The 22,688-nt window shown below is 46.4% G+C and overlaps 1 protein-coding gene and 1 pseudogene across 5 annotated transcripts in view; one reads left to right on the forward strand and one right to left on the reverse strand.

Annotated features, from left to right (window-relative positions):
• DTNB (dystrobrevin beta) overlaps positions 1–22,688 on the reverse strand; it is a 172,816-nt gene that overhangs the window by 140,933 nt on the left and 9,195 nt on the right. The gene's annotated exons all lie outside the window — the stretch shown is intronic.
• LOC118501142 lies at positions 10,661–15,929 on the forward strand (annotated as a pseudogene).

The raw sequence follows: 22,688 nt of genomic DNA on the forward strand, positions 1-22,688 counted from the left end.
CTACTACTACCCTGTCCCCATTTTACAGATTAGGAAACAGATGCCTAGAAAAGACCACTAACTTGCTCAAGAGCACACACCTCAGAAGTGGCAGAGCAAAATTTCAACTCTTTCATTAAGCCTCTTGCATAATTATTTCTTTTAGACGCACATTTTCAAGTATCTAGGCCTAAAAAGCTAGGACAGAAATAGCCCATTGCTTGGACCCTGCTGATACAAAATTTGTGGCAACTTTAGCAGAACTTTGCCTTATTCTATGAAGAAAAATACCTAGACAAATAGCACAAATAATCTCCCTAAGCAGAAGACACTGTCATAGATCATTCTCACGTATGTTAGAGTCACAAACTAAGTCAATGATGACCACGCAGGTTACATATCCATTAAAGCAAGGTGCCCGGTGAAAGTTTAGTTATAACTAAAGAAAATTTAACATGAAAATATATTCCTCACTATTCTGCAATAATATGTTGATAATTAAGACTGGTCCTTTCCTACATCATTGAAATGTTACCAAAAAGACTGCAACACACATGACAGTTATATAACAATTTGCCACAAGAGGAAAGAATTGTAAACAAAAGAAAGTAAGCCGAAGAAAGCACAACCAACAACAGAAAAAAAAAAAAAAAACAATGAAATCTAGGCTCTAAAAAAAAAGCAGGAATTGGTCCCAGTACCCTGTAATTACAGAGAAAGTGTTCAAAAGCTTGCTCCCTCTACCCCAATCTTTGTCTCCCATTAAATAATACAGTGCTTAAATGTTACACACAGATTAAAACAGAAAACATCCTAATGTTCTTTATATCTCATTTATTGTATCTTTTTTTCTACTTTTGCTATTTCTTTATACCCCTTTTTCTCAAGGTAGGGTCTAAGACTCCCTGGAGATCCCTAAATTCTTCATGACAACTTTTAAAAATGTGTCTTTATTTCCAGCTCAATTCTGAAGAAATTAATGCCACCGTATTCTGGACCCTCTAGATGACCACCCACCCACAAACACTGCCACGCCACGCAGGGCACGCGCGTCGCGTGCACGCACGCAGGGCGCGCGATGACGGCGGCGCTGGGGGCGGGAGAGCGCCGCGGGCAGGGCAGGCACACGAGGGAAACCGCTCTCCCCGGCGCCGGATCCGACCTGCCACCCGCTTTTGCAAATACGGTTCTGCAGGAACGCGGCCACACCTGCTCCTTCACCTGTCACTGTGGGCGCACTCCTGCCATGGTGGCGGAGCGGAGCAGCTGCAACAGAGAGCACCGCGCCCGCGGAGTCTGAAACAGTTGCTACGCGGTTCTGTAAGAAAGAGTACGCCAGCCCGAGGAAAGGCAACAGTAACTACTATGGCATTACTACACACGTCGGGCTGCAATGAGATACGCATGTCCCCACCGTCAAAGTGACAGGGATCATCCCACATGGGCTTGAGTCCCAGTTCCATTACTGGAGGTTCACCCTTGAGGAAGTGCTTTAATCAGTCTAAGACTGAGGCCTCATTGCTGAAATGGCATGAATATTTATACTTTATTAACCAGCCATGTAACAAATATTTATCAAGCAGCTCTTCTATGGCAGGCACATCTAGACGTAACGGGAATACTGCAGTGAACAGAAGAGACAAAGTCCCCACCTTCATTTGGCTTTTTCTGGCAGGATGAAATGCAGTAATTCGTTCAGACAGCACCTGGCCTAGGGCAGGCAAAGGACAAATGGTGCCTGCTGTTCTTAGGATTACAATTATTATTATCATCATTACCACCACTACTACTACTACTATGACTACACAGGGGGCTTATAAATCTAGTGGAGACTCTGATTTATAATTAATGATACCATGATAGACATTATTTAATTTAATACATTTCCTTTAAGGAAAGTCCTTGGGGTTTTCAAATTAATAAAGCACAAAGTAGACGTTTTAGAAATGTAACGATCTAGCCCTGGCCAGGTGACTCAGGTGGTTAGACCACCGTCCCCACACGCCAAGGCTGTGGGTTTGATGCTCAAAGCACGTACAAGAAGCAACCCAGGGATTCATTCATAAGGAAGTGGAACAAAAAAAATCGATGTTTCTCTTTCTCTTCCCCCCTCCTTCTCTCCCTAAAAATCAATCAGTAAAAAGATGTGTTAAAGAAATGTAATGATCTCGACTGACAAAATGATGGTATCTTCATGTCATGCAGACGGTTTATTACAAACCTGGACCAAAGACATGAAAACACGTACCAGAACATTCCGAGATAACAGATGACAACGTCATCATGAGCCAGTAAGAAATCTGTTTTATCAACTGGGTTTTAATTTTGTTATTGTTACTTAAACTACCTCATTTTTTAAAAACTTACCATGGACTTATAGTATACTAATGATTAACTAATTCAACTACAATTTCAACTACCTGCGAGAGAAAGGGAATTATTTAAATGACAGGCAATTCCACATCAGGATCACCTGTCCCAAGAGAGTGTGAGAAAGTGACTCTGTAACAGGGATGTCAAACTCATTTTCACTGGGGGCCACATCAGCCTCACGGTTGCCTTCAAAGGGCCGAATGTCACTTCAGGACTGTGTAAGTGTCACTACTCCAGAACAGTTACTCAAGTTCTCGGCGCTGCCGCCGCCGCCGGGTGGAAACGAGGTACCGGGCCGGATTCCACCTGCGGGCCTCGTGTTTGCCACCTGTGGTCTGCAGCTTCCCACGGTCTCGGTTCTCCCACACAGAGCATCCTCTTTCCCAGCTTTCCTCCTTTTCCCAAAAACGTCATTCCACTAAAGAAACAGCAGCCAATTCCAACATGAAGAAAAAACTAGCTGTGCCAGACGTCGAACCACCTGTACATGCCCGTCTCCACTGGGGTATGGCCCCTGAGGAAATTTCAAGAGGAATTCCCATCCGCGTCACATGTCCAGGTGCTCACCGGGAAACTGCCTCCCAAAGGAAATGAGACTCAGGCCCATGAAACACAAGCAAGATACACTCAACGACAAGGATTTGATATTCGTTTCAGCAACAATGCTTCTAATGTTTCATTGCTTTAGGAAATCATATTCATGGAACCACTTTCTCAACAGTTTGGAAAACTGTTCACACTACAGAAAAATTCTCAAAATTCAGAGCTACAGGATAAAGCTAGTCACGACAGGTTCTTTTGAAAATAATCATGAACTGTAAACATGCCAACCTGCATATGGTGTCAGTGAAATTAAAATACTGTATTCGTGTTGCAGAAATTATTTAACCATCATACATGTCCACGAATAAAGATTAGAAATGAATTTGAAAATGAAACTACATTTGTAAGGTGTGCGTTTTTTTCCCCTCAAAGTTTATTTTGTCACTGTGGTGCCTGGCAGTTTTTAGAAGGTTGAATGTGTTTGATGTTTGTACTTAAGAGTTTCAAAATGTCTACATATGTTTCCTTGGAGACGATGGGGAAACGTGCTCTCACAGACTATCAGTGAATATATACGTACTGACGCATGTATTTTGAATAGCAATTGGCAATATCTACCAAAATGTTAAATGCATACTCCTTTGGCCTAGTAAATATGTTTGTCTATTTGTTTAAAAGGAAAAGAGAAGCAAGGGGAGGAGGGGAAGGGGAAGGGGAAGGAGGAAGAAAGGAAGGAGGAAGAGGGAGGAAGGGAAGAAGGGGAAAACCAGTGTACAACTGCTTACGTAACTTACGGTACGGCCACAGAATGAAACAGTACGGTCCACGGGTGCTAAAGAGAACGAGACAAGTGTGTGCAGCTTATGTAAGTCAAAAGGCAAGTGAGGAGCCCTGACTGGCGTAGCTCGCCGGCCGGGCATCACTCCCCAAAGGGAAAGGTCGCCCGTTTGGTTCCTGGTCAGGGTACGTGCCTGGGTTGAAGCCTCGGTCCCTGGTTGGAGTGCGTGTGAAAGGCAACCGATGTTTCTCTCTCACATCGATGTTTCTCTCCCTCCCTTTCCCTCCCTTCCCCTCGTCCTAAAAATAAATAAATATTTTTTTTAAAAAGGCAAGGAAACAGTATCACAACCCCGTAGATGCTGTTTGAGCCCTGGCCCGGTATTACCTGGCTGCTAACCTCCTGCAGAGGAACTCTTGTCTGGAGAATGACCTTCACTTGACCGAACACTCCGTAAGCAACGCCTGGGAAACAATTCACCCGCTAAAGGGACCAACGGGCAGCTGCGGCTGAGGACTCACACGCAAGGCAAAGAGCCCAGGCCTGTAAGCTCTGGACCCTGGTGAACTGGAGTGCGCACACACCAGCCCCTCTCCCCGACCGAACACGGCTGTAGACAGAGCGTGCACTGCAGCTGTCTCGAGCTCTGCGAAGAGTAAACATCAGCAGGTGGATCCAGGGAGAACACAGAACTCAAAACACCCCTGAACAGATGGTGGGTTTGCCATTTTCCCCTCTTGTAGGAATGACCCGGCTTGACCTCAACCCAGCGCAAAACCCCGAAGCAAACGCTGTGATGTAAACACAGAGAAATCCTCAGAACGCTCTAGTTCTAGCTCAGAGAAACGAAGAACTAAAGCCCAGAGAGAATGAGAGACATTTCCCAGGTCTTTTTCTCTCTCTTCCCTTTTTATTCATTTTCTCCCGCCCTAGCCAGCAAGCCGTCCTGCGGTGCAGGCGGTGACAGCAGCGGCAAAAGCCCCTGGCCTGGGAGCCTGCAGGCATCAGACACGCGGAGAAAAGAAACCCTCCTCTCTGCTCTGTAAGCTGCAGCTCCAAGCAGGGCCTCGCTGAAGTGTTTATTTCTCTCTCTCCCTCTCCTCGGCTGTGCGGTACAACTGCAAAAGTGGGCAGTTTCTGGCCAAAAGACAGAAAAGGGGAGTCCAGAGTAGCCAGAAAGTACCCGGGTGCTAACTGAGCAGAAGCTTGGGAAAGCCCCCCCCCCCATGTAACTGTTTATGGAACCCTGGGACCTTCTCCAACCTGCACGTCCCAGGATCTGATCTTCCCTAGCACACCAACAACTCTGACAACTAAGCGTAGAGAAGTACCTCTACCTAAGTCCCGGACCGGTGGGTGGCACATACGTGACCCGGAACTGAAAACTAAACTGACATCAGAACCACAGCCGACAGCAGACAGACAGAAACTTGTTGTGCAGGCTAAACCGAACCAGCTCAAGTGTGCCCACTAACACAAAGACATCGGCATTACCCACGAAATTTTTTAAAGAAGACCCAAAGTCTTATAGTGTTCAAAATGTCCAGAAAACAACATAAAATTACAACATAAAAACAAAGTAAAATTATCTGGTAAACGAAGAACCACGAAAACCTTCCCTCACGAAGGAAAGATACCCGATGGATGCCGATGACGAGGTGACACGGGTGCTGGGGTGATCTGAGCAGCGTTAAAGCAGCTACCGAGAAAAAACGCTCAAGTAAGCAATCACAAGCACTCTTGAAGCAGAAGTTAAAATGTTAAGTGTCAGCACAGAAGCAGAAGCTATAAAGAAGAGCCGAATAAAAACGTTAGAATTGAAATACGCAGTAACTAAGGTGGGGAATTCGCCGCAGGGTCACAGCAAAGCACGGAGATGACCAGGGCAAGAGGCAGTGTGCTTGACCAGAGACCAGACAGAAACTATCCCATCTGGACGACATGAAAAAGATGTTGGAAAGAACAAGAAATAAAGCCTCAGGGAGCTGGCAGGCAAACACAAAAGGTCTCACGGTCACCATGCCGTCCGAATCCCAGGGGAAAAGACAGCATGTGTTGCTGGGTGTCCACAGACAACGTGTGAAGACACCATGGCTGAAAACTTGCCAGGTTTGGTGAAAGACAGAGACCTACAGATTTAAGAAAGTGAGCAAACCCCAAACAAGTTAAAGCCAAAACACACACACACACACACACACACACACAATCTAAATGGACACAGCATAATCACACTGCGGAAAAGTAAAGACAAAGAAAAATTATTAAAACCAGCCAGAATGAAAGAATGCATTACCCACCAGGCTGGGATCAGCCGTTTTTGTAAAGGACCGAACAGTAAACATGTTGGGTTTGCAGGACCTACAGTCTCCATCACAACTGCTTGACTCGGCCACGCAGCGCAAAAGCAGCCACAGACGGTATGTGGGCACACGGGTGTGGCGCTGTCAAAATTCATTCAGAAAGCCCTGGCTGGTATAGCTCAGTGGATTGAGCTCGGGCTGCGAACCAAAGCATTGCAGGTTCGATTCCCAGTCAGGGCACATGCCTGGGGTGCAGGCCACAGCCCCCAGCAACCGCACATTGATGTTTCTCTCTCTCTCTCCCTCCCTTCCCTCTCTAAAAATAAATAAATAATCTTAAATAAATAAAATAAAATTATTTTTAAAAATTCATTCAGAAAATAAACAGGCGGTCAGCCCACACACCACAGTCTGCAGCTCCTCTGAGAGGGAATGACACGCATTACTGTGGACTTCTCATCAAAATCTATGGGCCCCCGAAGACAGTGGAATATCATTCTGAAAGTGCTGAAAAGCTGTCGACCCAGCATCCGAGACTGAGGAAATACATCCTTCAGAAAGTAAAGACAGCTGAGAGAACTGTAGCCAGCACACTCGCTCTAAAAGAACTGCCAAAGCAGGTTCTCCAGAAAGAAGGGAAGTAATTCCGTAAGGAAACCTGAAACATTACAATGAAGGAACAGCAGTAGAAAAGATGTTAGAAGAAATGATATAAAGTCCACACAATCTGCATCAAAAAATGCAAAAGAACACCTTTCAATTCACGCTAAAAGGCCCACTTCAAGGAACTCAGTGGGTGCTTCAATGGCATAAAAAAGACCCAGGCAGAAATGAGGATACACTAACTGAAATAAAGAACAATTTACAGGGGATCGACAGCAGAGTGGATGAAGCCAAGAATCAAATCAATGATTTGGAGCATAAGGAAGAAAAAGACATCCAATCCGTACAGCAAGAAGAAAAAAGAACCCCAAAAATCGAGGATAGTGGAAGGAGCCTCTGGGACAAACTTCAAGCATTTCAACACTCACATCATAGGGGTGCCCAGAAGGAGAAGAGAAAGAGCAAGAAATTGGAAACCTATTTGAAAAAATAATAAAACTTCCCTAATTTGGTGAAGGAAATAGACATACAAGTCTTAGAAGCACAGAGAGTCCCAAACAAAATGGATGCAAAGAGGCCCACTCCAAGACACATCCTAATTAAAATGCCAAAGGTTAAAGATAAAGAGAGAATCTTAAAAGCAGCAAGAGAAAAGCAGAGGGTTACCTACAAAGGGGTTCCCATAAGACTATCAGCTGATTTCTTAAAAGAAACTTTGCAGGCAAGGAGGGACTGGCAAGAAGTATTCAAAGTGATGGAAAGCAAGGACCTACAACCTAGATGACTCTACCCAGCCAAGCCATCACTTAGGATGAAAAGAGCAGATAAAGTGCTTCCCAGATGAGGTAAAGCTAAAGGAGTTCATCATCACCAAACCATTATTTTATGAAATGTTAAAGAGACTTATTCAAGAAAAAGATCAAAACTGTGAAAACAATAAAATGGCAATAAATACATATCTATCAGCAATTAAGTGTAAAAAACAAACTCAGCAAACAAGCAGAACAGAAACAGAATCGTGGATAAGGAGATCATTGGGATGGTGGCCAGTGGGAAGGGGGTGTGGGGGAATCCGGGAAAAGGGGAAGGGACTCAGAAGCACAAACTGGTAGTTACAGGATGGACAGGGGGGTGTTAAGCGCAAGTACAGGAAATGGAGTTGCCAAAAAAGCTTATATGCGAGACCCGTGGACCTGAATGAAGGAGGGGGATCACCAGAGGGAGTGGGGGGTGCTGGGTGGAGGGGGGCAAAGGAGGAAAAATGGGACAACTGCAACAGCATAATCAATAAAAAATAAGAAGAAGCAATCCCAGCTGAAATTTTGGTAAGTATAGACAATTCTAAATTTTGTACGGATAAGCAGAAGGAATAGAACAGAGAAGACAATTCTGAAGGAGAATGGCCTTGGAGGACCACACGGCTCAGATTGAAGAATCACTATGAAGCTCCAGCAATCAGGACAGCGTGGTGCTGGCAACGGGAGAGGCACATGGATCGATAAAACAGAACAGAGTCCCGGAACAGAGGCACGCAAATACTGCCATTTGATTTTTTTTTTAAGGTGCAAAAGTAATTCAACGAAGAAAAGACAGTGTGTTGGAAAAACTGGTCATGCATACACCAAAAAGATGAACCATTGTTGACTGTTGTAAACTGATGTCATATCTCAGTTATATCTTAATTTGAAAAGTGAACCTTGCCTGTGCCTCGTGCCATATACAAAAATTAATTCAAAATGGAAGACAGATGAAAATATTAAAGTTTAAAACGTCTCTGTTCTAAACACATTGAATAAGAAATGAAAAGACAGGGACAACTGTAACAGCATAATCAATAAAATATACCTAAAAAAATAAAGTAAAATAAGGGAAAAAAAGAAATGAAAAGACAGCTCTGACCAGTGTGACTCAGTGGGTTGGGCTTCGTCCTGCAAACCAACGGTTGCTGGTTCAGTTCCTGGGCCGGACGAAGGCCTGGATCGTGGGCCAGGTCCCCAGATGGGGCCATGTGAGAGGCGACCTATTGATGTTTCTCTCCCTTTCTCCCTCCTTCCCCCCTCTCCAAAAATAAAAAATAAAATCTTTAAAACAGAAAAAAGAAAGAAAGAACAAGACAAACTACAAACCTGGAAGAAAATATTTGCAAATCACATACGTGACACAGAACTTGTATCCAGGAAAATATATTTTTTATCTTCATTGTATTTTTTTTACATTACCTTTCTGCCCCTTCACACTCCCCACCCCCTAGCAATCACCGCACTGTGGTCCATGTCCATGAGACCTTTTTCTTTAGGAAAAAAATATTTTTTAAAAGCCTCAAAAAACCAAAGCCACACAAAAGAAAAGCTTTACTCAGCAGCAGCCACGACAGACATTATTTGTTGACCCGGCAGGTGGAGCAGGCCCTGCCGACACTCTGACTCTTCCGCTGCCTGTACTATCACTTTGATGCGTAACTGATCCGCTTGCATTCACCAGCATCTGCATGCCTCGCCTGAGGGTTTTTCTGGACACTGCAGACTGCGCTGGCACCTGCAGGGAAGTCCAGAAGGACCACAGCATTAACAACCCTGGGAGCAGTCCCCCCACTGATAGAAGTAATGATGTCAATACTCCACCCCCTTTGTCCATCAGAGGGACAGCTCTGAAGCAGTGTGGTCCACTGGCTCCCTGAGTTCCCCACTGGAATTAGTATTTTTTTTGTTTTGTTTTGTTTTTTAATTCTTTTTTTAAGATTTTTATTTATTTATTTATTTTAGGGAGGGAAGGGAGGGAGACAGAGAGAGAGAGAAACATCAATGTGCGGTTGCTGGGGGTTATGGCCTGCAACCCAGGAATGTACCCTGGCTGGGAATCGAACCTGGGACACTTTGGTTCCCAGCCCACGCTCAATCCACTGAGCTACGCCAGCCAGGGTAGAATTAGTTTTTTTCTCATATTGACTCTAGAGAGAGGGTAAGGGACGAACGAAGAGGGAGAGAAACATCGATGTGAGAACCATCTATCCGTTGCCACCTGTGTGTGCCCCAACGGGGGATCGAACCCACAACCCAGGCGTGTGCCCTGACCAGAACCGACCGGCGACCTCTCAGTTTGTGAGATGATGCCCAACCAACCGAGCCACACCAGCCAGGTTCCACTGGAATTAATTTTGCTCACCCACAGCGCTTAATCAGAAACCCTTTGTTAACTACTTTCTCCTCTGTCTCATTTCTCTAGTCCTCTACTGGTATTTCCTAGGGTCATTAAAAACAAAAACAAAAACAAAAACTTTTAGTTGAATCCTTACATCGGGGTTTGCTTCATCGGGGTTTGCTTCGAGAATAACCCAAAGCGAGACAGATCTGATCCTGTAAAACTGATCTTCCGGACAGGTTCTGTGAGCAGAGTGCCTGCCATCCACACCACGAAGCCCGCAGGGCTGGTGGTGCGCCGCTAGGGGGAGCCGCTGGCGAGCCACTGCAGAGATGTTACCCAGACTCTCCAAGGGGAGAAGCTAGGAAGGGACGTGGAGGATGACTGGCTTAGGCAACAGCTTTAGCATTTGAGAAAATTTTAAAGGCAAATGGGTTGAACTTTTGTTAAGCGGTACTGGTGCACAGAAGGAGGAACATGCCAGGGCTTCAATCAGCCAAGTGTCAGCCCAGAACGTGGTACGGCAGCCAGGGGGCCTCCATGGCAGCATCTTAAGGAACTCTCAGCTCCTACTACTTGAGAGCGCATGATGCTAAAGTCAGGCCCAGATTCTGACCACAAGAGTAGGCAAATCACAGCCAAGATTCTCCTGAACCCTCTGAGCCATAAGGAGTGGCTGGCTCCCTAGCTCTTGACATAAAAGTCTCCTGTGCCCAAAGGCTAGACACAGGCCTCACCCGAGATGCACGCCTCGGAAGACACCAACCACCGGCAGGCCCTGTCCCTGCCTCCCTCGCTGCACCCAGGCTAGTAACTAGGGGCAAGTCACGGCGTCATCAGAATAGGGAGGTCCTGCCCCTGCTTTGGGTGGAAAGGGGTGATTCACCAAAGCAGCTGCGGGAGCTGGCGACAGGCACTGGCAGGAACTGGGAGAACACACCGGGGAATGGATCTTGACAGTGCTGACCCTCGGGCCCTGTCTAAGGACAGTAAGGAGAAGTTTGTTGATGTGCGGGCACTCTCCCAGGACCTAGGATTTAACATTCCAGAAAGGACACCTGGAGCCAGTCCTAATGAGCTGCTGGATGGGTTCCTTTTGTCCTGGGCTGCAGGGCGGGGGTCGCTGTACTACAGAAAATGGACCGCAGATGCTGGAACTGTACGGCAGGGCGTTAAGGGAAGAGTCCGTATCTCCTAACCTCCACCAATTGTGTCTATTCTGGACTGACAGCATCTGCTTTTTTTTTTTTTTTAACCTGAGGACTCTCTCTGACATCTGAAATTCATTTTAGTTTCTTGCATGGCAGGTCTGAAATACTAAAATACTATAGATTTATTACTCCCTGGAGCAGTCTTAACCAGTGATTGATGGAGTTGATATATGACATCTGCCCAGAAAGTATCCAGCCATGGACCATGAAAAACAGAGGCATTTATTGAAGAAGATACAAGAAATACTGCACACAGGACAATGATGCCTCAGTCCTCTTCAAAGTAGGCACCCTGGAACCTCACACAGTTCTCCCAGTCTCCATCAGCTGCCCCACCGTATTTTCCTGAACCTCATCAATGGTCTGAAATCTCTTCCCTTTCAAAGACGATTTTAGTTTTGGGAAAAGCCAGAAGTCACAGGGCACCTTTGGGCTGCAGAGGGGCTGAGTCACCTGGGTGATCTGACGTTCCACAACAAAACTCTGCATGAGACGTGATGCATGAGCAGGTGCGTTGTTGTGATGAAGCTGCCATCACCAGTTGCCCATAGCTACAGCCTTCTGAATCATCCAAATAGTCTCCATGGAAGAACATTCAAGCTTAACACAAAATTTGATGCAGATGTGTTGCTCTACTTGCTCAGTCATTTGAATGCTACGGCCACACAGTACACATGCTCACTCAACAGTGTCTACCACCCCCGCTGACTAGTACAGTGAAGTCGTCATTGTTCACGCATGCTCATTCCAGTCCACTCTTCTTAGCTGCCAGGTTACATCGATGCTGTGCAAACCACTCTCATTATATTAACAACTGTTAGCCATTTTCCAGACAGACCTCATAACACTCCACCTACTTCGCCCCCTCCTCAGTTATCCACAGTGGTAAGTTGCTTGATAACAACCTCTTTTTTTTATTTTTTGCTAACTTCTCTCCCCCTCTCACTTCTCGGTCCCCTATTGATATTTCCTAGGATAACCTCCAAAACAAAATACCTGCACTCAAATCTAAGAGTCAGCTCCTAGGGGAACTCCAGGACTGTCTTTTCATCTCAACCACGCTTGTACTTCAGACGGCACACAACGTGTGGGGCGCACACAAACCAGGATGCTCGTCGATGACTTCCCCGGGCATCGGGGATTCCCCAGTGCTCCGTGGGCGCCAAGAGCTGTGTCTTTGTAATCACCACGGTTCCACTCAACAAAGATCTAAGCCTGCTGACAGGCCCGATTACGCGTCCTTGTCTTCCTGATGTAGCCTTGACGATCCACGCGGACATGGATGTAAGCAGGCTCTCTGCTTCCTTCCACTTGGGCTCCTGGCACTTTGCCTTTTCTTGGCCTCACAGTCTCGAGATAGCCAGACCTCCTATCACTCCCTCCACAGACCAGCTCTGATTTTAAAGCCTGCCATTTCCTTCCTCGTAATCACTCGCATATCCACCCTTTTCCCCATTTTCACTGCCAAAAATCTTTGTCCACATGAATGCACACATAAAAACCTGTGACACTGTGATCTCAGGACTCTGTGCCCCCTTCTTCCTGCCATTCATCCTGTGAACACCCAGCGAAACCCACTAGGTTATTTATTCAAACATTTCGACCTCTGGTGGGTCCTAACCACCCTGTTCAGGAGCTTTATTCCACCCAATTAAAAAAATCAGACCACAAAGTGAAATAGTCCAGACTGAGAAAGACACATGTGAGTGAATTCACTCATATGTGGAATCTAATAATACAAAAAAAAAAAAAAAAAAGACAATCCCTGACTGGTGTCACTCAGTGGGTTGGGCGTCCCCCCCACAAACCAAAAGGTCACTGGTTCAATTCCTGGTCAGGGCACATGCCAGGGTTGCAGGCCAGGTCCCTGGTTGGGAGCGTGTGACAGGCAACCAATTAATGTTCCTCTCATACATAGATATTTCTCTCCCTCCTTCTCCCTCCCTTCCCCTCTCTCTAAAAATAAATGAATAACATCTTTTCGTCTTAAAAGTCAAACTCATTACAGAAGCAGAGTAGCGTGGTGACTGCCAGGGGCTAAGGCGTGGGGGAAACTGAGAGATGGTGGTCAGAGGATACGAACTTCTGGTTGTAACACGGGAACTGAGTGTGCAGCACAGCAACTACAGTTGATAACACCACACCGCACAACTGAAATCCGCTAAGATCTTAAACATCCGCACCCCCCCACAAACACACACACACGGCACTATGTGAGGTGATGAACATGTGAAGAAACAAAACTAGGGCAATGGTAAAAGGACCCGTGGTTGAGAGATGGGCGGGGAGAGATCGGGGGGAGGGATGAGGGACGAACAGGTGAAGCACAGGCTGTTAGGGTGGAGCAGCCTTCCGCACGCTGCTGCAGTGGGGTGTGCGTGTGACGCCACGCATCACTCAAATGGACAGACATTCACAACACAGAGTGAGCCTTAACGGATGTACATTTTTATTAAATCGTTTAGGACAGCGGAGTCAAACTCATTTTCACCAGGGCCCACATCAGCCTCGTGGGTGCCTTCAAAGGGCCGGATGTAATCTGGGGACTGCATAAATGTAAGTACTCCTTCACTAGGGGCAAGGAGCTTGACGCTGCAGCCGGGCAGAAACAAGGTGCCGGGCCGGATAAACCCAGATGGAGGGCCGGGTTCGGCCTGCGGGCCTGGTGTTTGCCTCCCGTGCTCTAGGACATCAGAGCATCCAAGGGTGAGATGCAGAACGTGACAAAGCGACCCAACTGCCTTACAAACGCATGGAACAACCTCACTGCAGCGGGGCGCGGAGGTAAAGGAAGTGGCCTCAGTAACTCTGGAAATGGACGGTGTTTGTAAGACTAAAGCAAAACAAAATACACCTAAGTGCCGTACTCCAGTTCCCACCGGTTAGAGAAGTTCCCAATTCCAGTACTGCTACGCGTGAATCCTGGAATCGAACAGTTACGGAAAGGAGTGGCCCTCAGTAGCGTGTAAGGTTACAGACAAGCAAGGTGAGAAGCCAGAAGGATCCCCGAGGAGCCAACTGCAGACGGCAGTATGAGATCATGTTTCACTTAAGGCAGACACACAGAGTTACCTGCAGAAGTGATTCTGGAGAGGTGTATACGCATGGGTCCTTACACACACAAGTCCTTGCTCTGTCTGCCGAGAGGGCATAGAGACAACAACATCCCAACAGCGATGAGCACACTTAGTGCCCAGATTTTGGTTCACAACACCACTCTCCGATAAAAGGAACCAGGAGGAGGGTGGCTGAGGCAGGAAATAGACAGGACAAGACTGGAGCATCGTGCGGTGTGGAAAGTAAAGAAGCTCCCGGAGAAAAGACCACGCGATGGAGGTGGACCAAAGGGACGCAGATGCCAACTGAGAGAGCTCCCAACGGACAAAGGTGGCACAACTGCAGCAACAAAATGAACAAAGCAGTACTACACACCCATCGGCGAATACTGACACAAATGAGTGAATGCATTAATAAACAAAGGAGAACAAACATCCTGTGAAGAACTGCAAGTACTCTATGCCAATACTCAGCCCTGAGAACAGCAAAGCATAACACCCACTCCCCAAGTGTGGGCTGCACACAGGGCCTTCCTCACAAGGCAACAGCACGGAAGACGGGGGAGCGGGAAGCAACCTGACAGTGGAGACCCCTGCCAAGCCCTACCTCAGCCCGGGCAAGTTCAACATCAGCAGGGAGGATCACGTTGACCGTGTGTGAGTGTACCCTTGACACGATGTGATGAAAACGGCATCACACCTGCGTGATCTTCCCCCCCAAACCCACAAACCCAGCTGGATCGTGAGGAGAACATCAGGCAAGTGTCACTTGAGGGATAATCTACAAAGACCTTACCAGGGCTCATTAAGTTCAGCAAAAACTTGATCAGCAAAGTCTGAGAAACCGCCAAAGCCAAGAGACACCTAAGGAGACACAACAATCACGTGCAACGCGGTGTCCTGGCTGGGACTGTGGAGCAGATAAAGGCCGCTGCATAAACTCCAAGGAAATCCAAATAAAGTATGGATTTTTCTTAGTAATAATGTATCCTCGCTGGTTCATTAATTGTAAGAATGTAAGGGGTTCATGACAGAATAGAGTATGGGATGCAATTATTTTTCTTTCTTTTTAATAAAGCTAAAACTGTTCTAAAATTTCAATTTTAAAAAAAAAGACAGTACAAACATATTCATTTCTCTTTATTCTCGTAACTGATTTAAAAAGCAAATGCACCCTTTCCCGGTTTTTGCGGCGTAAGGAGTCAGGAGCAGCGCAGTCTCCCACGACACTCTCTGCAAGGCGAGGCGGGAAGTCCTGCACGGGAACCAGCGCAAGCCCGGAAGTTTCTGGAGAGGGTGGAGCTGCAGACCAGCTTGGAGAACGACAACCCCCAGAAGGACAAACGCTTCTCAGGCACGGCCAGGAGTAAGTCCACTCCCCACCCCAAGTTCTCCGTGTGTGTCCAGGGGACCAGCAGCACTGCGATGAGGCCAAGGCTGTGGATGTCCCCCACGTGGACATCGAGGCGCTGAAGAAACTCAACAAGAACCAGAAGCTGGCCCAGAAGTATGAAGCCTTTTTGGTTTCGGAGTCTCTGATCATGCAAATCCCAGGAATCCCAGGCCCGGGCCTGAGTGAGGCTGGTGGTTCCCCTCCTGGTGACCCACCGTGGGAACACGGTGGCCGAGGCTGAAGTCAAGTCCACAGCTAATTCCAGATGAAGAAGGCGCTGTGTCGGCCACGTGCGGGTGACCGATGACAAGCTCGTGCACGACATCCACTCGGCTGCCGGTGTCCCGGTGTCCCACCCACTCGGCTGTCGGCGTCCCGGTGTCCCATCCACTCGGCTGTCGGTGCCCCAGTGTCACACCCACTCGGCTGTCAGTGTCCCGGTGTCCCTGCTCAGAGAGAACTGGCGGAACGTCCGGGCTCATCCGTCCAGGAGCACCACAGGCAAGCCCCAGCGCCCACAGTAGGGTGCAGCATAACTAACCACCCTGCTACCAAGAAGTAAAAAATAAAACTAAAAATGAATAAAAAGCAACTGCATAACATTATACCTATCGAACTGTATTGTTGGGCCTGTAACATATGGATTTGCTAGGAAGACACACCAACCCTAAACGCCTATGTACCTTACCAGAGCACTTCAGAACACACCCGGGAAAAACCCGACAGAACCAAAAGGAGAAGGAGACACGTCCACACTCACACTTGGGGACCTCGACACTCCTCCACGGTCGTCACCAGGAGAACGTCCGGGAGCACGAGGAAGGACTGACCACCACCGTCAGCCCACGAGATCCGACTGACATCTATGTCCCCCAATCACGACAAAACGCAAACTCTTCACAGGTGCACATAAAACACGCATCGCCACATTCGGAAAAGGGACTGCAGAGGCGAACCACCCCTAGCAGCTGTGTTTCATTTACTAGGCTGGCTCTGGGCACACTATAATATTCTTTCCACTATTATATGTCCTATTCCATAGTAAAATTTTAAGTCCTCTCCTTTGAATATGTTCTCTGGTAAACCTTTCCTTTAGTGGTTTGGAGGGGGAGAAGGCAGGTCCCCACATATTCTAGTGATAAAATGGGAGTACACCAGATACCACAAGCTCTGTACTTCCCCGCAGATAAACACAAACTCTCACACACTCCGTAATTTGATACAATATTCATCACTTCAAATCTTCAGCAGTGTCTTCTCTGAGCATCCCAGCAATATTTGCTAACGAAGGATGCATTTCCCCAAACTAAAATTACTGCTTTGTCTATATGTTATTTCAGCCACAACTACCAAAACAGAAGAATAAAGGTTTGTGGCTTTTCATGTTTTACTCCTGAAGCAAGAAATCTCCCCGAAACTTCTAAACATGCATTATTAAGCTACATTTTTAAAGTACTAGATTAATTAGCATATGACTGTAATCGCCCATGAAAAGTTCAATAACTTCGCCCGCATACTCTGAATGCTTGGTTTTAAAATATCTCAGCTGACAACATTAGCCTCGTGCTACCATCAGTGACTATCTTGGGCACAATATACTCAATGGTATATATAAATAAATCCATGTATCCGGTAGCATTTTTAACAATGTAAAGGGGTTTTTTTTTACTGATTCCCCTGCAATCTGCTTAGATTATTATTGCTTTTGTACTTGGCCACTGACTGACAACAAGCCCATAAAGCAAGCGGAAGCGTCAGCCCCGCTCTCCTCCCGCAGCTCGCGTGTCCTGGCATCGGGCCTTCGGTCTCCAGCCGGATCTGAAGCGTCGATCTGCGGTTTCTTTGTGGGGATCCTTCTGAGCCCTTTGTCTGTCGAGCAAGCTTCGTTTCACTCCAGTCAGATACCAGAATCTGAAAGACCACTCAATGTGCCCAAGCAGAACGGAAGCCAACAATGAGGAGGCTCCCATGCCGGCCCCTCCAGGCCGAGGTGCCCCACCACGCCCCTCCGCTCAGCCCGCCTCGCTTCCCAGACCTGGGGTGTGTCATCAGACCTACGGACGGGTGTGAAGGGTCAGCCTATGGGTTAACTGTGGGTTAAACAGCACTAAAAGTTAATTGCCCGTATTTTCTTGTTATCCGTACCTAGAGAATCATTTGTGCGTACCTCCCATGTTGAAACCACTGACCTAAAAAAATTTTTTTCAATAAAAATAAATAAATTAAAAAAAAAACAAGATTGCGAAGACAGGAAGGGCTGTGCCTAGCCTGAGGAGCAAATGAAGAATGCAGACGGTAAAATTAGACGAGTAAATTTAGCGCCTCTGTGGTGTGTTACCTTGGCCTAAAGTTACCAAGCTAGCAATTTGTGGATTTAGGCCACCGATGTGACTGAAAGTCCATTCTCTTTCCGCTGTGTCACATCGCCCCCACCAGGACAAACGCCAGGATTCCAGGAGAGGGGAAAGAATATAGGTCCCCACATCGTGGTGCTGGATCAGAATGGAATTCATAGTTGAACGGGGCCTGGAGGCTACAAAACCTACAAAACGCCTGGCCCCGCTCCCCGCTTGGTGCTGCCCAGGAGGCACCGTGTTCCAGAGGTACACCAAGTCTGCAGGCAGGAGGGGAGTACCGCCCACAGTGAAAACTGAAGGAAAGCACAGTGGGGTTCCGGCTGCCGAACTCTGGGGGCCTGCAGGGAAGGGCATCGCTATAGTGACAAATGCGGCTGGAAGACTGCGGGCCAGGCCATTTCTGCCGGCTGCTTAAACAGGCTCTTCTTCTGTGTGCCCTGGAAGCACACAGCTCTTCTCAACATTGAAGGTGTGTGTGCTCCAGACGAAGCTGAACTCCGTCCAGGCCAGAGACGGGCCTCTGTGTGCAAAGCAAAGACCAGCACAGTGACTCCTGGCGGCAAACCGAACAAAACCCAAGTGTCGTCCGGGGAAAAGGAACTCACGCTCATGGAAACAGTGGATGGCTCGTGCCAAGTTCCGAAGGAAGCTTCCTGCTAAGGCCACTGGACACAGAATCCATGCAATGCTGTACCCCTCAAGGATGTAAACTTACTGAAAACCAAATAAATAAAATGTATTTGTTTAAAAAAAAAAAAGCTAAAGGAAAGACAGCAGGCTCTAGCCCCATGAGGCAGCTCAGCTGGTTAGAGCATTGTCCCGATGACGACACACCAAGGCTGCTGCTGGTTCAATCCCCGGTCAGGGCACGTGCAGAAGCAACCACTGGCCGCACACATAAGCAGAACAAAAACTGATGTTTCCCTCTCTCTCACGCCAAAATCAATAAGTTTTTAAAAATTTTAAGAAGACAGAGAGGAGAGAGAGCAGGCTCTAGAAATGTTTCCAGAATGTCTCTGTGCACACCCAAGTGTTACCGATCCTTCGCTCCCTCGAGTCTTTTTGTCAATGTCTTCGCCCTCCCGGCTCTCGGCGACTGCAGCGCAGCCAGATACCAGAACTCCGTGTGCAAGTTCCCGGTCTCCCAGAAAGACTGCTGTCCGTTCTTCCCCGGCCACCATGAGACTGAGAAGTCAGAGATGGCTCAGACAGTCATTACCGAGTGCTTCGCCGTCACTACTCACACTTCCCTGGAAGTGAACCAACTTCCTTGCTTACTTCAGGAAAACTCCCCACTGTCCTTCCTCAAGTACGTCTTTCAGATTTTAAAAAAATGCCAGGGAAAGTAAATGTTTATAAAACCTGAGGGATGTTCTATTTTACAAATATGAAAAAGTTTCCTAGGTTCCAATAAAAAAAAATTCAAATACTGCACTCTACTACACAGAGCTCTGAGTAAAACAAACAAACAAACAAAAACCTCATAGGGCTGTGGCAACAATTAAATAAATTATGCAAGGCATTTAGCACGACGCCTGGCACAGAAGAAGGGCCTAATAAATGTTAGCTCCCACTATAATTATTGGTGTTACTGTGCACCTCCCCTCTCGGAGGGTGTCTAGACCAGAATTCTATAATCAAGGGGTCCTTTGTCTTAATCTACAGTTCTTCTGACTCATTTAAAAGTATAAGAATATAAACTTGGAAGAAGAATAAATACTTTGTTATCAACCATTTGCAACATCTGAAATCTAGAATAGAGAAAAGGTTTTTCACAAAAGTAAAAGGAAGCAAAGCAATAGGGGAAAAAAACACATGGCCAATGAATCATTATTAGAATATAAGACAATAAGGGGACAGTTTAGTCACAAAAAGGAGAAACAGGTGCCTCTAGTCCACTAAAGACAAACCTCACCATTTTTCCTAAAACCTACCATGGACTGAGCTGACAGCATGGCTCAGTGGGTTGGGTGTCATCCTGTAAACTGAAAGGTTGCCGGTTCGATTCCTGGTCCGGGCACATGCCTGGGTTGTGGGTTTGGTCCCCAGTGAGGATTCGCATCAGTGTTTCTCTCCCTCTCTTTCTCCCTTCCCCTCTCTCTAAAAATAAATAAATAAAATCTTTAAAAAAAAACCACAACTATGGACTGCCTAGGTCATAAAGGAAACTTTAGTTCTAAGCAAAGATACTACTACTCCTCTAACAAGGAAATATTAAAAGCATTTAAACAATAAAGAAACAGGTGTATTCAAATGACGTGCAAAACTCTAGTTTTCATAGTCACAGTTCAGAAAAAGGATCCTTGTTATCTCTATAATTAAGCTTGTCCCTGTAGAGAATTTTTTTAGAAAGATACATAAGAATTACTTCTTCCAACAATTTTGGAATTCACAAGAAAAGTCAGACCCATTAAGTGTGTTCCGACCTGAATCAATTGTGTTTCTCTCTGACCAGAACCACCGCGCGCAGGCTTCCCACATAAATCCCGGCTGTAGACGACCATTTCTTTTCCGAGTCTCGTAACTTTAACTTCAGCTAACACAATGGCAGGAACGATTATGAGGGACAAAGACCACAGACTCAGCAGTAAAGACAGAATGTGAGGACTCAGAAATAGCCTACCCAGGACCCCACAGTGTGCACCCCCAAGGAAGTAAACGTGCCGTCCCAGCAAACCCCTGTACCTCGCGCAGTAAGGAAATGGGTGCAGAAACCGAGAACCCCAGACTCCTGGCCCACTATACCACCGTTCTACACGTTAACACGAAGCTCATTCTGCTGTGTCTATGGTCTGTGGGGAAGAATTCATGAGCAATAGATAAAAACCACAAATTTAAAACTTGGGTGTGTCAAAAAATTGTATTTTTTAAATGTTTTAAAAGACAAGCCACAAACTTGAAGAAGACATTTGAAGCCATCCAAGTGAAATGTCAGCATCCAAAATATAATGAAAATTAGCCCTGGCTGGTGTAGCTCACTGGATTGAGCGCGGGCTGCGAACCAGGCATCGCAGGTTTGATTCCCAGTCAGGGCACATGCATGGGTTGCAGGCCACAGTCCCCAGCAACCACACATTGATGTTTCTCTCTCTCCCTCTCCCTCTCCCTCTCCCTCTCTCTCTCTCTCTCTCTCTCTCTCTCTCTCTCCCCCTCCCTCCCTTCCCTCTCTAAAAGTAAATAAAATCTTTAAAAAATACAGAGAAATTATATAAATATTCATTTCAATATAAATACATAATGAAAATTATAAGTTGATACGAAAAAAAGAAAACCAACACAACAGAAAAACAGGTAAATGATGAAAACAAGCAAACCACAGAAGAGGAAACCTAAAGAGCCAGTAAAAACACAGAGCAATGTCTAAACTCACTAGTAATCAGAAAAACGTATACCAAAATCCAAAAATAAGCCCTGGCCGGTGTGGCTCAGTTGGTTAGAGCATCATCCCACAGACCAAAAGGTTGCCAGTTCGATCCTCGAGCAGGGCACATGCCAAGGCTGTGGGTTCGATCCCCAGTCAGGGCGCATATTGGAGGCAACCGTTAATGTTTCCTCTCTCACATCAATGTTTCTCTCTCACATCAATGTTTCTCCCTCCCTTCCTCTCTCTCTCTAAAAGCCATGGAAAGAATGTTGAGTGAGGCTTGTAAAAAATAGTAATACGATTACATTGTACACCAAGCAGATTTGCAAAAATGACAAAGCCTAACCCCGCCAGTGGTTGACAAGGCAGGGAAGCAGCAGAAGGCACCGTTGCTGGTGTGGATGCCACTTGGGAACACCACCTCAGGGGGGAGTGTGGCAAAACCCACTGCAGGGGGCATGCACGGCACGCAGGCCAGCGGTTTCTCCCAGGTGCACGCTCTAAAGGCATGCCTGCGTGCACAAGGAGATGTGACAAGAACACTCACAGCAGCATAATCTGTAATAGCAAAAAAGAAAAATCAGAACAAACTAGTTGCCAATCCTCAGGAAAAGATAAAAGTAAATTGTGATGTAGTCAAACACCAGAATCCTATTCGTCAAGAAAAATATATACACTAGAGCTACATATATCCATATAAATGAGCATCACAGTATCGAGAGCTAAAAAGTTACAAAAATATGTAGTGTGTTAATACAAAGGTTTTTAAAATATAAAACTATTATACATTTTAGGGCTATTTAAATAATAAAAAATATGAACATCTGTACAGGAATGAAAAGCCTCAAATTCAGAATCGTGGTTCCCTTGGAAGGACAGGAGAATGCAACTGGGAAAGAGGTACGTAGCGTTCAAAATTAAAAGGAGCCTAGTGGCCCTGGCTGGTGTGGCTCCGTGGATTGAGCGCCGGCCTGAGAACCAAAGTGTCTCAGGTTCGATTCCCAGTCAAGGCACATGCCTGGGTTGAGGGCCAGGTCCCCGGTTTGGGGCATAGGAGAGACAACCACACATTGATGTTTTTCTCTCTCTCTTCCTCTGTCCCTTCTCCTCCCTCTAAAAAACTAAAATAAATAAAATCTTTAAAAATAAATAAATAAGTAAATAATAAATAAAAGGAGCCTAGTTTCTTAAGTTAAGTAGTATGTACTCAGGTCTTCACTATTTCTATTTTCTATACCTCTTTGAGGACTAATATTGCATAATGTTTAAAGAGCTTAAAAAAGACAAACAAGATCCAACCAAAATAGTTTTACTCCAGAGCCCACAGACGTAACCATGACAGGTTCTGTTCTTGTCTGTGCCGTGAGGAAAGGTTTGGTCACTCCGACCGGTGGAAAGCAGTGAAGGACCTGACTGAGGAAAACGTCTCCACGGGAAACAAGACTGGAGACACAAAGTGGTCCTGTCACCACGCGGGGGACTCACGCGCAAAAGCCAAAGCCAAGGCCAAAGCCGAACTCGGAATGCGAACCGGTCGGGCTGAGACACGGCAGCAGCAAGAACACGGCCTCTGAAGTCCACCCTGGGTTCAAA

This window comes from Phyllostomus discolor, chromosome 6 (genome assembly GCF_004126475.2).
Source record: "Phyllostomus discolor isolate MPI-MPIP mPhyDis1 chromosome 6, mPhyDis1.pri.v3, whole genome shotgun sequence".
Classification (NCBI taxonomy): domain Eukaryota; kingdom Metazoa; phylum Chordata; class Mammalia; order Chiroptera; family Phyllostomidae; genus Phyllostomus; species Phyllostomus discolor.